This window comes from Alligator sinensis, unplaced genomic scaffold (assembly GCF_000455745.1).
Source record: "Alligator sinensis unplaced genomic scaffold, ASM45574v1 scaffold308_1, whole genome shotgun sequence".
NCBI lineage: Eukaryota > Metazoa > Chordata > Crocodylia > Alligatoridae > Alligator > Alligator sinensis.
In genome coordinates, this window is record NW_005842041.1 from 1,093,030 (window position 1) to 1,106,415 (window position 13,386).

The following is a 13,386-nucleotide window of genomic DNA, read 5'->3' on the forward strand; positions in this document are numbered from 1 at the left end:
GTGTCGCTCTTGGCTCCTGTCGTGTGCATACGGGAAGCTCCGCGGCAAGAGGGGCCCTACCTCAGGGCTTGGGCAGTCCCGCTGCCATAGGGCATCCCCTCCGCCCCCCTGTCCGAGGCAGGGCCATCCCTCCTCAAGCCATCCCACACAACCCTTCTCTAAACGCCACCTAACACTGCCCTTAGCCCCAGCGCCCTCTGGGCCTCACTCTCCTCATCTGTGAAATGGGGAGAAGCCTGTTTGCTCAGTGCCTCCAGCTCCCTGGGCCAGCGATTCGCAACCAAGGGCTCCCGGCTCCCTGGGATGCCTTGACGTTCAGGGAGCAGTAGTGTTAGCACCCTTCGGTGCCCAAACATGATTCGCAAGAATAAACCTGGAGATTTCAAAGATGAATCTCCGCGTTGGAAGGCATCCCGACCTGGCGTGGCCTTCCTGAGCTCCTTGCTCTGTTTCATTAATATGGTTTCAATTCAATTTCCTCTGCAGCACTCATGTTCTAAATCTGCCACAGCACAGTTTGCAACAAAATGCAAAACCCCTTCCTACCTCTTAAAATCATCTGAGAAAAAGAAAAAGATCTGTTAAAAAAACTGGTTCACTGATCAGAAAAGTGGCTAGCCCTGTTAGCTTGAAGTCCAGACCTTTCATAGAATCTGACCAAGTAGTTTGTTGCCTACAAAAGCTCATGGCTCTGAACTAGTTAGCCTCTAAGGGCATTTGTACATGACACGGGGGTTTAATTCTCCCTAAGTTGAGGTGGTGGTTTCAACACTGCTTCAATTTAGGGCGAAGTAAACCCCTATGTCATGTACACCTGTGTCGAGCCTGATCCTTACCTGCCTCTCCAGTGGTGGGGAGGGGAAAGCGAGCTGCTGGTGGGCAGGGTGGTCCCTGAGCTGGTGTTTCCCTCCGTGGCAGTGCCCACAGGCACCCGGCTTTGGCAGTCTTGGGGGGGCCCGCATTCATCAGGCCTCTGCACAGCTCAGGCAGGCTTGTGGCGGGGGGGAAGAGATCAGGCTTGCTGCTTTTTTTTTTTCCTTCTGTGGAGCCTGCCTTCCCAGGCTGCTGCCAGGCTGTGTGCACAGTCTGTCTGCAGAGCCCCTGAGCCGCACGGGGCCCGGTGCTTTCCCCCACAGCTGTAGGGTAGGAAACTAAAACTCCTTGGAGGTATTTACTTTGCAGTGCCCCAAAGTCATTTAAAATGCATTATGCCGCTGAATGTGCTACAGTGGCTGGAATTAATGCGCAATACATGGCTGAATGTGCAAACAGCAATGCCATTAAAGCAGTGCAAAAGGCTTTTAACCCGCTTTAAAGTGTCGTCTACAAATGCCCTAAGTCCCTGCTCTACTTTCTACTCATCAGTGTACATGAGAAGCAAGTGTATCAGCTCTGGATGAGAAATACCTTTTGCAAAGTAATGTTTGGTTTTTTGACTGACAGAATCCATCACTAAAAATTAAACTTACTCTGCATACTGTTGATAACAGGTCTGAACAATTCTTTGCACGTCCAGTCATATTTCATGCAGGGACCTCAAAGCACCTCACAGACAACTGACCTAAATCTCACAGAGTAGGTCAGCCTGTGCAGCACGTGATATGAAATCCCATCATTTTTTGATGCACAATTCAAATTATGAAAAGAAAAACCATCCCTTGAGCACAAAGGCATGGCTACATGTATTGAAACAGAGGCACACAATAAAGCAGTTCCTTTCTGAAGCAGCAGCTCCTAATAAGTGTATTACTGCTGCATTACCCCCGAGGCAGTGGGTCTCAACCTTTCTAAGAAGTGAGGCACTCCTCAGAAAATGTCAGCTCTTAGGTTTCACTCTGACAACAGAGTTAGGTTAGTTTCCTACCCTACAGCTGTGGGGAAAAGCACCGGGCCCCGTGCGGCTCAGGGGCTCTGCAGACAGACCGTGCACACAGCCTGGCAGCAGCCTGGGAAGGCAGGCTCCACAGAAGGAAAAAAAAAAAAAAAGCAGCAAGCCTGATCTCTTCCCCCCCGCCCCAAGCCTCCCTGAGCTGTGCAGAGCACGGAGGGAAACACCAGCTCAGGGACCACCCTGCCCACCAGCAGCTCGCTTTCCCCTCCCCACCACTGGAGAGGCAGGTAAGGATCAGGCTCGACACAGGTGTACATGACATAGGGGTTTACTTCGCCCTAAATTGAAGCAGTGTTGAAACCACCACCTCAACTTAGGGAGAATTAAACCCCCATGTCATGTACAAATGCCCTTAGAGGCTAACTAGTTCAGAGCCATGAGCTTTTGTAGGCAACAAACTACTTGGTCAGATTCTATGAAAGGTCTGGACTTCAAGCTAACAGGGCTAGCCACTTTTCTGATCAGTGAACCAGTTTTTTTAACAGATCTTTTTCTTTTTCTCAGATGATTTTAAGAGGTAGGAAGGGGTTTTGCATTTTGTTGCAAACTGTGCTGTGGCAGATTTAGAACATGAGTGCTGCAGAGGAAATTGAATTGAAACCATATTAATGAAACAGAGCTGTTATGGAATTAACGTGCCCAGCAGAATTTGCTCGCCTCCTGCAAAACGGAGATTTTGCTTCTCAGCCAGTCTGACATAATGCCATTCTGTTTTATTCACTGGGTGTAGTGATTATTTGGATATAAACATTAAAGCCTGGGTGGAAAGGACTGCTTGAATTATTCTTTATAAGAACTATGCTGTTCTTAAACTACTGCCTACCACTTAATCTAATTGAGGAAATCTCCCACTAAGGGCTACAGGTTTGATCCAAAGCCCACTGAAATTAAGAGGCTTCAGGGAGTTTTGGATCAGATTTTCAATCCTGACAAGACTGGCACAGGGTGTGCTTAGTGTCAAGGGATGTTAGTTAGATAGGATATGATTCCTCAATGGGGTCTGCAATGTAAAGTGCACTTTCCATATCACAAACCAGAAAGGCAATGCCCTCCCTCTCTGCTGGCAGCTACTGCTGGCGGCTGACTCCAGCATTTGGCATGGCCTTATAAGTGAGGAGTATATTATGCCTTTAGCTGAGACAGTGTAAAGCAAATCCTGCACTGCTTTGAAAATCCCAGCCTATAATCTGTTTCTTAAACTGTTTTGCTGCCTGACAAAGCTCAGGCCAAAACTGTGTTTAAAGCCCTTCATCAAATCAGGTACAACGTGTTCACTCATTCTCTGAGGCTCAAGTTTCTGGTCAACAACTGGAATAGTCAGTGTGGGTAGATGCCATGGTCCTTTCACCCTTCCTGTACCTATCTTGGTTGCAGTGGTGATTGCCCAGTGAACTCAGATCCTCAGAAGCAATAGCTTTAGAGAGCCTTTTGTGATGGCTGAGAGAGTGATTTTACAGCTCTGATTCTACATTTCCTTCGAATTAAGGAGTGGTTAACAAGTGAATTCACAGGCCTGGAACAAGCAGCACACAATAGACTCGACAAACACCAATAGTATGCGGGCACTTGGTCTTTCTTTCCAGATTTGGATGCATAATGTTGCTCGTTGATCAGCTAGGGCAAGTTATTTCACGGCACACAAAGACGCAACCGTTACACTTACAATCTTCCTGGTTTTCTCTCCGCAGCTCTGTCAATCTCTGGCACCTCATGACCTTCCTTTGTAGTTTCTTTCTCTCTTTCTTTCTCTGTTTTCTTTCTTCTTTCCTCTAGGGCAATTTTCGAAAACACTGGAAATTTTCAGCTGCTTTTGTACCCACCAATGCCTGAAAATTGACAGAGCCATGGAATGGAAAACATCTGGATTGTTTCAATCACTATTTATTCCAGAATTTAGCAGGAAGAATATCTGAGGAGGTTTACAATCCCACAGGTTTTTAAACTCTAAACTTAATCTAAATGAGGAAATCTAATATAGGTTGGTTGGTTGCTTTATAAAAAGGAGGGTTACAGAACCTAACATGATTAAAACTATTTCTATTGTAAGTTATTTCCAGTGTTTTTTTTTCAAACTGCCAAAACTATTGGAGTACTTTTGAGAGTAAATTATATTTAGCATTTTTAGTTTGCAAGTAGCACTACTGTAAAATTCTAGAAGTACAAGGCAGCTCTTAAAACATGTTTCTGTTAAAGAAAAATCTATTCATATACATTTATACATTTGAATTCTACAGCATCTATTTTTAGAAACACTCCCAAGGTTGAGACTTTGACTAGATCCTACAGTTCTTAAGTCCATGAGTAATTTTTTGTCCTTGCTGTGCAAGTTTCTGCCCAGAGCCCATGTTTTACGGATGATTTGTCAGCCCCTGAAAAACCTGGGGTTAATACAAAAACAATGCTGACGTAGTACAGTGCGATTATGGTTGTAATAAACAGCTAATAGGAAAACATATTCAGAGCAGTAGACCCCACTCCTTAACATACATTGGCATACTTGGCTGAGACTCTATTTTGCTAAGGAGAGTACAGATACATATGAAAAGATGTTCCCTGCTCCAAACAGCTTACATTCTTAAAAGTTATAGTAAGAAACAGTGAGTGGATGAGACAACTGCTGCTTCTGCTTAATCCTTCTTTTCAGGAATTGCCAACTCTTGACAATTTAAATGAGCAGACTTAAAACAAATTAGTTCACTGGAGTGTTGCCTGCAGAAGAGCTTCAGAAAGAGATCTTACACATTCATGCTGTTTTATTTGTGTATTTAAATCTAACGGAACAGATTTTGGCCTATCCCAGTACTCCTTTGTGACACACCAGTAGTTGAAACGACTTGTAAATTGCATGAAACAGGAAACCAAGGATTTCCCTAGTATGGAGGTAATCCCTGTCTGGGGAAGCACCAGTATAGCAGAGCTGGCTCTGTTCCATCTATCCTAGCCTTGTGGGTATAGAGAGCATGTGAGCGACTTGAGCAGAGGTATGTGGTCAGAACAAACTGCTTGCAGGCAAGCTCTTATGAGTATGGAGCAGGCACAGGGCAGCTCTGAGTTGGATCTAATTTATGTCAGGGATCGAACTGTCTTCTGGACACCAGGGCATCACAGCCACCTCCAATGTCCTGCATCAAGCAAATTTGAGCTGAATATGAATATTAGGGACAATATGTCTTCTTAAATCTTTTACAGATCCCATAGGAACCTGCTCATTAGTGACTTACAAAGCTAAGCCGTACCAGTGACAAAACCTGCAACCTGATGCAGAACTATGACACGATACCAACTGGTAAGATGTGAGGGAGACTTCTGGAAGGGTTGGATTTGCTCCATCCCCCAGAGGCTGCAATACATTTGAGGGCCAGCAGGGTCCTCAACAAGTGCGAGGAAAACTGCACTGAGGCAGAATAGAGCATATAAGTTTCTCTGGGACCACTTCAGAGTACCTGGATGCCGGCCTCTTCCCCAGCTTTTCCAGGCAATTAGGAGATAGCAATACTAGAAATGATTAATTACATTTATATAAATAATTTGCAAGAGTCTCTATGGCCTGGATTGTGTGCACATGCACATGTGTACTTATTAGAGTTGTGCGAAGCTTCAGTCCTTGATTCGATTCGGTGGAAGTTTGACCCGATTCAAGTGTCTGAATCTCCGAATCCAAATCAAATCAGGAGACCATTTAATCTCTCCAAATTGATTCAGAAACCTCCAAATCGATTCGGAGAGATTCGGCGATTTGGACATAGACACAGCTTTAAATGGTTTTTCTTCATCCCTCAAGGTACCAGGGCGCTTGTGAATGCTATGATGCTGGGGCTCATGGAGCATCCCACAGGAGCATGGGGGGCTCTCCAGCACACTCAGCAGCAGACCCAGTAGTGGACAAGAAGCACTTCCGGTCCACTTCCAGGTCTGCCGGGAGCACACAGGGGGTGCTCCCCACCCCCCTGGCTTGGCAACTGGTGCCTCCTGGTTCCAGGGGGGTGCCCAGGGTCCCCCCACAGCCAATCACTGAGCAGGGGGGGCATGGAGGGGTCCCCCAGTGTGCTGGACCTACAGAAGCTGATCATCATGCTAGGCGGGCAGAGGGGATGGAAGGCAGCTGGAGCTGGAGCCAGAGCTTCATGAGCTGGGCAGAAGCCACAGGGATGAAGCTCCTCATGACCCAAGGGGTGCCATGTGGAGCAGCAGCAGCAGAAGCCGCATCTGGAGATAAGGGGAGCAGAACAGCCCTGCCAGGCAATGCCAGCTTCCCCTTACCTCCAGCATCTACTACCCTTCCAACTCCTGCCCCTGCTGTGCCACTCTGGGCAGTGGGGGAAGGGGGCAGGGGGGACTTCAGCACAGCAACTTCAGCCCAGCACATAGAGCACCAGCTGCCTTCCACCCATTCCACCCACCCACAACAGCTGCCCATCACGCCAGGCAGGCACAATGGGTGGAAGGCAGCTGGAGCTGGAGCTGGAGCTGGATCTCCATGCCCTGGGCAGAAGCCACCAGGCTGAACGTTCCTGCCTGCCCACCCAGAGCGGCGTGGTGGCGCAGCAGGGGTGGCAGCAGCAGCAGCTATGGCATTGGCCACTGGAGGCAAGCAGGGCAGAACAGTAGGGCTACATGAAATTTCACCGGGTGTTTCATTTTGAAGCTATTTCGATGCATTTCGAGCTCAAAACAATGAAATTGAAACAAAACAAAAGGCTTCGAAACAGCTTTGAAACGAAACAAGGGCACTGGAAATGTTTCAAAAGTTTTGAAACGTTTTAAGTTTTGAAGCCGGGCTTACTTGGCTTCAGCGCTAGTCCATGGCGGCAGCAGCAGCCTCCTCTCATCTGGCATGCAGATCCAGGGCCCTGCACCTCTGGGAGGGCTGTGGGGCCGTGCTGGACGCCTCCCAAAGGTACAAACCCCTGGACCTGTGCACCGGATAAGAGGAGGCTGCCGCTGCCGCCTGGGACCGGCGGCAGCAGCAATCTTCCCTGGCACTGGTGCTGGCTGTGCCTTTCCCAGCTGGCTGCAGCTTCATGACAGCCCCGTCTGACCTGGGTGTGGGGAGCTGGGAGCAATCCAGTCACACAGCCTTCGCAGCCTCAACCTGAGTCGCAGTCCGCTGGGAAGAGCCCGGCCCCCATGGCCCAGCCTGGGCTGGCCCCTCTGCATCTGGTCAGCAACACTCGCAGGCTGGCCCGGCTCAGCCCCACAGCCCCAGCCCCAGACGCTAATTAGACAGACAGATGGTGGAGCCATGCTGGCTGGCTCTGGCCATGCTCCCTCCCCTGCCACTGGAGTGGGGAGGCATGAAATGGCTGACAGGGGCTGTTTCACCCTGGTCAGGTGGACCTGGGCTGCCAGTGGGACAGGGGATGGAGAGGGGGAGATTAAATCACCTTCCATTTCCCTGTTACTTCAGGGGCTGCTGACAGGGGCTGCTACACCCTAGCCAAGCAAACCCTGGCTGCCGTCTGCTGGTGGGAGAGGGAAAGGAAGGGAAAATAAGACTTCTCCCTGCTCCCTTTGCCTTGGAGGGTGGAGCATGCCAGCCAGTGTCTGGCCATGCTCTGCCCCTGCTTCTGCTAGGGAGCAGAGGGCAGGGCCAGTTCTGCAGACAGCACAGCCCAGGGCTGCAAAGCATCTGGGATGCTGGGGGACTCTGGTTTAACTTAAACAAGGAAGGTGTCTAGGATACAAGTTGCACTAAACAGTTTGACCCACATCAGTTAAGTCTGATATATACATTCAACCAGGTTTATCTTAAATCAGGTTTGGCCACTTTGAAACTGGTTTATGTGCGCTGAACTTCTGTTCTATTACAGGTTTAAACCATTTTCTGAACACTTAAACAGTATGTGTAAATTCTGTCCCTAGCCACTGAGAAGAAAAGCAGAGGGGAGGGGTAGAGAGTTTCTAACCATGGGAGTGGGGCCCATCGTTGAAGTCTGAGGGGGGCTCTATGCTTTGGGGAAGAGCTGGAGAAAAAAAGAAGGTTCTTGTCACTGTGAAAGGATCTCCAAGTTGATGGATGCGGGGCTTGGAAGGAGGTGATGGGGCTTGAGAGCTTCTGAGATAAGGGGATATGCTGGGTTTGCAGAGAGAAACAGTGAATGAGAGTGGACAGGCTGGTGACAGGGTGTGTGTCCAGAGACAGCGTAAGGTACAGACAGTATACACAGGGAAAAGTTGGGATTTGGGACAACAGCAAATGGGCAATTGGGAGATGAAGACTATTCTCCCACCTAGCCATTTGCTGTAGAGCATTCTGCTTTCCTCCCAACCTTCCTTATTCTCCCGGAGCATGCTTCTTTGCAAGGACACAGCTTTAGATTCCCTGTTTCCCTGTATTTATGCTCCAGGGGATGATTCCCTGCAGCCTAGGATGCATTTTGAGTAGTAGACAACATTATTAATATTCTACATGTGAAAACCACCCCTTCCAAATTACTCCTTAAAAACAATCTTTTCCTGTAAAGCCGTACCACGATCACTCACAGAAAGAAGTACTTGTTCATGTATTATGGTTTGCAGATCAAGTGCTCCACTTGACCAAAATCTGCTCACCTCCTTTACATGAATCAAGGGGATCACTTCCATGAGCAAACCCAATAAGCTCAGGGTCTGGTGTCTGGGCTGTCAGACTACTTAATTAGGGCCACTGTCTAATTTAAACCATTTTTCATTGAAGTCAATAGGAGTGTTCCCACTGACTTCAGTAGAAATTGGATTGCACCCCTTGAAAACAATTATTGGGCAGGAATCCCACATTCCTTTATAATCTGTGCAGGGCTGAGTATGCTACTGGTATTCATTAAAAATAAAAAATAGAGAATGCATAGTTTCTCAATAAACCAGGATGCCAGGCAGACAAGATAGTCAATAATTGTAATTGATCCTGCATGCATTTACAGAAGTAAATAAATGTAAGGCTTAAAAAAAACAGAAGAGAGCATAAATTATACTTTTTCATCAAATGGATCAGATCCAGGTGAATATTATGCATGCTTTGGCACAGTTTTTTCTTGGTTTTGAAGTTACATAAAATACGTAAAGGCTAAACATACATATTGTTCATCTTAGAAAGCAGAGAGACTGTTAGATAAACCATGTTTATTTTGATCTCTATGGAAGATTCTTTTTTTTTCTTTCTTTTTTTCTCTTCTTCATGTGTTACTTTGAGGGACGTGCACCTGGGCACCTGACAGGGTACAGATTTTCAACTAGTGGTGATAAACATAGTTCCGCTGAAGTCAGCAGTATCCTGTTCCACCCACCGAAGAGTTGACCTAATGTCTGTTTTACAGTGATTTAGAACAGCTAAAGGAGTTGGTTCTTCAATGCCCTGCATGTTGTCTGGGCATTTGCACCCAGATGTGGGTGTAACATTTTGAATTCCCTTTGCACAGGTGGAAGTGACAGTGTCATGTGTAAAGCAGTGGAGAACCTTAACAGAGGTAGGTAGTTAGCAATGTTAGCCTGGAGTTAGGCAGAAGACAAGATAGATTTGCACTTTATAGACTAACTAATTCAGAGATATATAAAATAGGCTTTCATAACCAGAGGACTTATTTCATCAGATGTTGTGAAGGGCCTGCAGGAAGCAGAGTTGCTGAATAGAAAGCCAATTCTGTTTAGAATACAAAAGGTAGGGAACGGGGGAAGGAAAAGGAGGGAGCACTGCCAAGAAAGGCATGGTGGGCAGGAGAAAGAAAAACAAAGCAGTTAACTCACTGAGAGATGCAGGGTTTATAGAAGCTAATCCAGGTAATGGGATAAATTTGGGATTAGACTACATTTAACACAATCCAGTCTGTGGATTATTTCTTGTTTCACAATTTGTTTTGAAGATTTTATTATCTAAGAACAACCCCTCTGAAGTCAGTGATGGAATGTCAAGGGAGGCAAAGTATTCTGCTACGCTCTCATGAATCTTTATGATATTGGTATCCGATCAATGTTCATTCATTCATTCCCATCAGTCCCATGTAGACAGCTGAGGGGCACTGTAAGCAGGTGATGGTGTATAAATGACATTCGTAGAGGCAGGGAAATGCAGGTTTAGTCCCTTTGCAGCATCTGATGAAGTAAGCCCTCTGCTTATGAAAGCTTATGCTATATTTCTCCAATTTAGTTAGTCTGTAAAGGTACCAATCTACCATGCCTTCTGCAAGAACCTTAAGAACAGGATCATGCCAAAAATTAACAGTACTGATTCTTCAAGCAAGTTTTAAAAGTCAGCTTTGTTCTTTTGTTCACCTGTTGTTCTTACTGCCTTTTTAGAGAGGCAGTGATTTCAGAAGGTACATATAATCCTTTTTTTCTTCTAGCATCAGTACATAGCTGGTAAACTACCGTACCTTGAAGAGTTTGTTTCTGAATGTAAATTTAAGTAGGACAGATGCACAAGCACAACAGAGGGTGGGCTATTCCCTCGCTACTATCTCAAGAGTTTGCATCTGTAGCTGTTTTGAAATAGAAACATGTGTCTGCTTGTCATTTGATCCAAAATAATGTGAAATTGTGTAGCATGTGGCTGGGTTTCTAGCATTTGGGTTTTTCACTGCTGGAGGGGAAACTCTGCTGGTTTTCAGATCTCATCTCAAACCTCACCATTAGCTCCATGCACATTCATGGGTTCTTGGTTTATGCATGAGTGCGCAGGAATGAAACTCCAGAAATTATTTACTAGGTAGAATGTAGTTCCTGTCTTTCTTCCTATCTTTAAAGGAATACTGTCAAGATTTTAGGCTTCCTGAAGTATGGCCTATTATAAAGGATGGAGAAATGAATTCCAGATTTTTATCTACATTTAATCTACAACTCATGTTGAACTATTCACAACCTTTATTCTCAAGAACTCCATGTCCTTTATTTTAACCCTTAAGGAGACTAAAGGGATAAAAACCCCTTGAAGACTAGTTTTTAAATTTAATATTTCCTAAAGCTGTATTGCCAGATTCAGTCCTTGTAAAAAGTTCAGCTTACATTCAGCAGCTCTGTCAGTTATCTAACAATGACAGCATCTGCATTCTTGTATTTCTTGTTTGTAGTGTGCCTTGTTCTAGAACTGTATTAAGGGCTCATGCTAAAACTAAAGCTGTGACTTTTATAGAATTAGATTATGCAGTAGGCCCTAAAGTTGTGCATATTTCATGCAAGGAAGGTAAGACTTTTGAAATTAAGGCAGCTCCATGTTCTTTTCCACTACTTTATTTTAGTTTGTTTATAATGTTTGAAAAAATGTATTTTCTTCAAATGCATAAGGAGTTATCATTGTAAGGATTAACTCTGTAACAAAGATCAGAATTGTTAAAGGAAATCTGTATTTTCTATAAATCTAGGTTAGGATTTCCATCTTTGCACTCTCCATTTATTTCCATGATTAAAATGTGAGAGAACTCTTGTCACTTTGATATATTTTCTACCTTTCTGGATCTTTATCAATAGTTATATTTTAGAACTGTCAAATGAAACCAGACCCCAGATTGACAGAGATGTTTGTTATACACACACGTGTTAATTCATGTTGTATAATTTATAATTTGACTTTGATTATGGGGATCAACCCAACATACTTATTAAACTACCAGGGCTGTTGGTTGTAGCTGTGTTGATCTAAGGACACAGGCTGACAAGGTTCTTTGAGTAAATGTGATATCTTTTATTAGACCAGCTAAATAGTTGGAAAAAAATTGTTTTTTGCAAGGTCTTTTGTGCCTGAAAACTTGTTAAGAACAATTTTATTAAACTACTGTCATGCATATTCCTAGAATAGGGTTCTCCAGACTTTATCCAAGCTTTAGATTCACAAGAGGACTTTGATTTTACTACACTATAACATTTGTTTTTAAATGTGATTGGGTATGAAGGGTCTGTGCTGAGGAAACAGCAGGTGAAAAGCATCATGTATTTGGGGACTTCACTTGTGAAGGTTAAGTCCATCTGTTCATTTTTCTTTCTAATAAATGATCTCCACTATAAACTTGATAAATAAGGAACCCACAACTGGTTATTTAGTATCCAGGTCTGAACATTCCTCTCTAACCTCTGATCAGAGTCCAAAGAAGAAAACAGATTCTAATTTTCCATGCCTTTAAGTTTCCTAGTAGAACTGAAAGATGATTCCCACCATCAAAACCTCAAGAAAAGGACGTGAATGAAAGCAAACTTTTCATCTAACCCTTTATCTTCAAGGACCTGTCTCTCCTGAATTTAAGACCTCTCTGAATGTGTATGATCTTTTCTTGAAGATCCTGTCTCCAGATTTGTTTTATTTCTACTTCACCATAGCTATACAATATGTTAGTGGGTGTGTCTATTGAGACACTTTACTATTTAGTAAACTAACTGTGCAGTAGACCCTGCACAGTAACACATGTATAGATGCTGACCGGGAGCAAATTTGCTCCCAGTCAGCCCCAACACTAGGGGTCAACAGGGGATGGGGAATTCTGGTCCTGGTGCTGCTCAGCTCTTTCCAGGAGCCAAGTAGGACTGGGATAGGGTCGCTTTCTGCCCCCCGCTGTCCCAGCACTGCCCAGCTCCCAGCTCTGCAAAGGAACTGGGAGCCAAGCAGTACCAGGGTTGGGGAACTGAAGGTTCTGAAGGCACTGACTAACGTCATTGCAGAGCCACTGGCGGTAATATTTGAACACTCGTGGCGCACGGGCCAGGTCCCAGAGGACTGGAAAAGGGCCAATGTGGTCCCCATTTTCAAGAAGGGGAGGAAGGAGGACTCAGGCAACTATAGGCCAGTCAGTCTCACCTCCATCCTAGGCAAAGTCTTCGAAAAAATTATCAAGGCTCACATTTGCAAGAGCCCGGCAGGAAAAATTATGCTGAGGGGAAACCAGCATGGGTTCGTAGCAGATAGATCATGCCTGACTCATCTAGTCTCTTTTTATGACCAGGTTACAAAATGCCTGGATGCAGGAGTAGAGGTTGATGTTGTATACTTAGACTTCAGGAAGGCCTTCGATACAGTATCCCACACCATACTGGTAAACAAGTTAAGAGGCTGTGACTTAGATGACTACACAGTCCAGTGGGTGGCGAATTGGCTACAGGGTCGCACCCAGAGTCGTAGTGAATGGGTTGGTATCGACCTGGAAGGATGTGGGCAGCGGGGTCCCGCAGGGCTTGGTCCTTGGACCAATATTCTTCAATATCTTCATCAGCGATTTGGACGAGGGAGTGAAGTGTACTCTGTCCAAGTTTGCGGATGACACAAAACTTTGGGGAGAAGTGACACACCGGAGGGCAGGGAACAGCTGCAAGCAGACCTGGACAGGTTGGACATATGGGCAGAAAACAACAGAATGCAATTCAACAAGGAGAAATGCAAAGTGCTGCACCTAGGGAGGAAAAATGTCCAGCGCCTACTGCCTAGGAAATGACCAGCTGGGTGGCACAGAAGTGGAAAGGGATCTTGGAGTCCTAGTGGACTCCAAGATGTACATGAGTCGGCAGTGTGATGAAGCCATCAGAAAAGCTAATGGCACTTTATC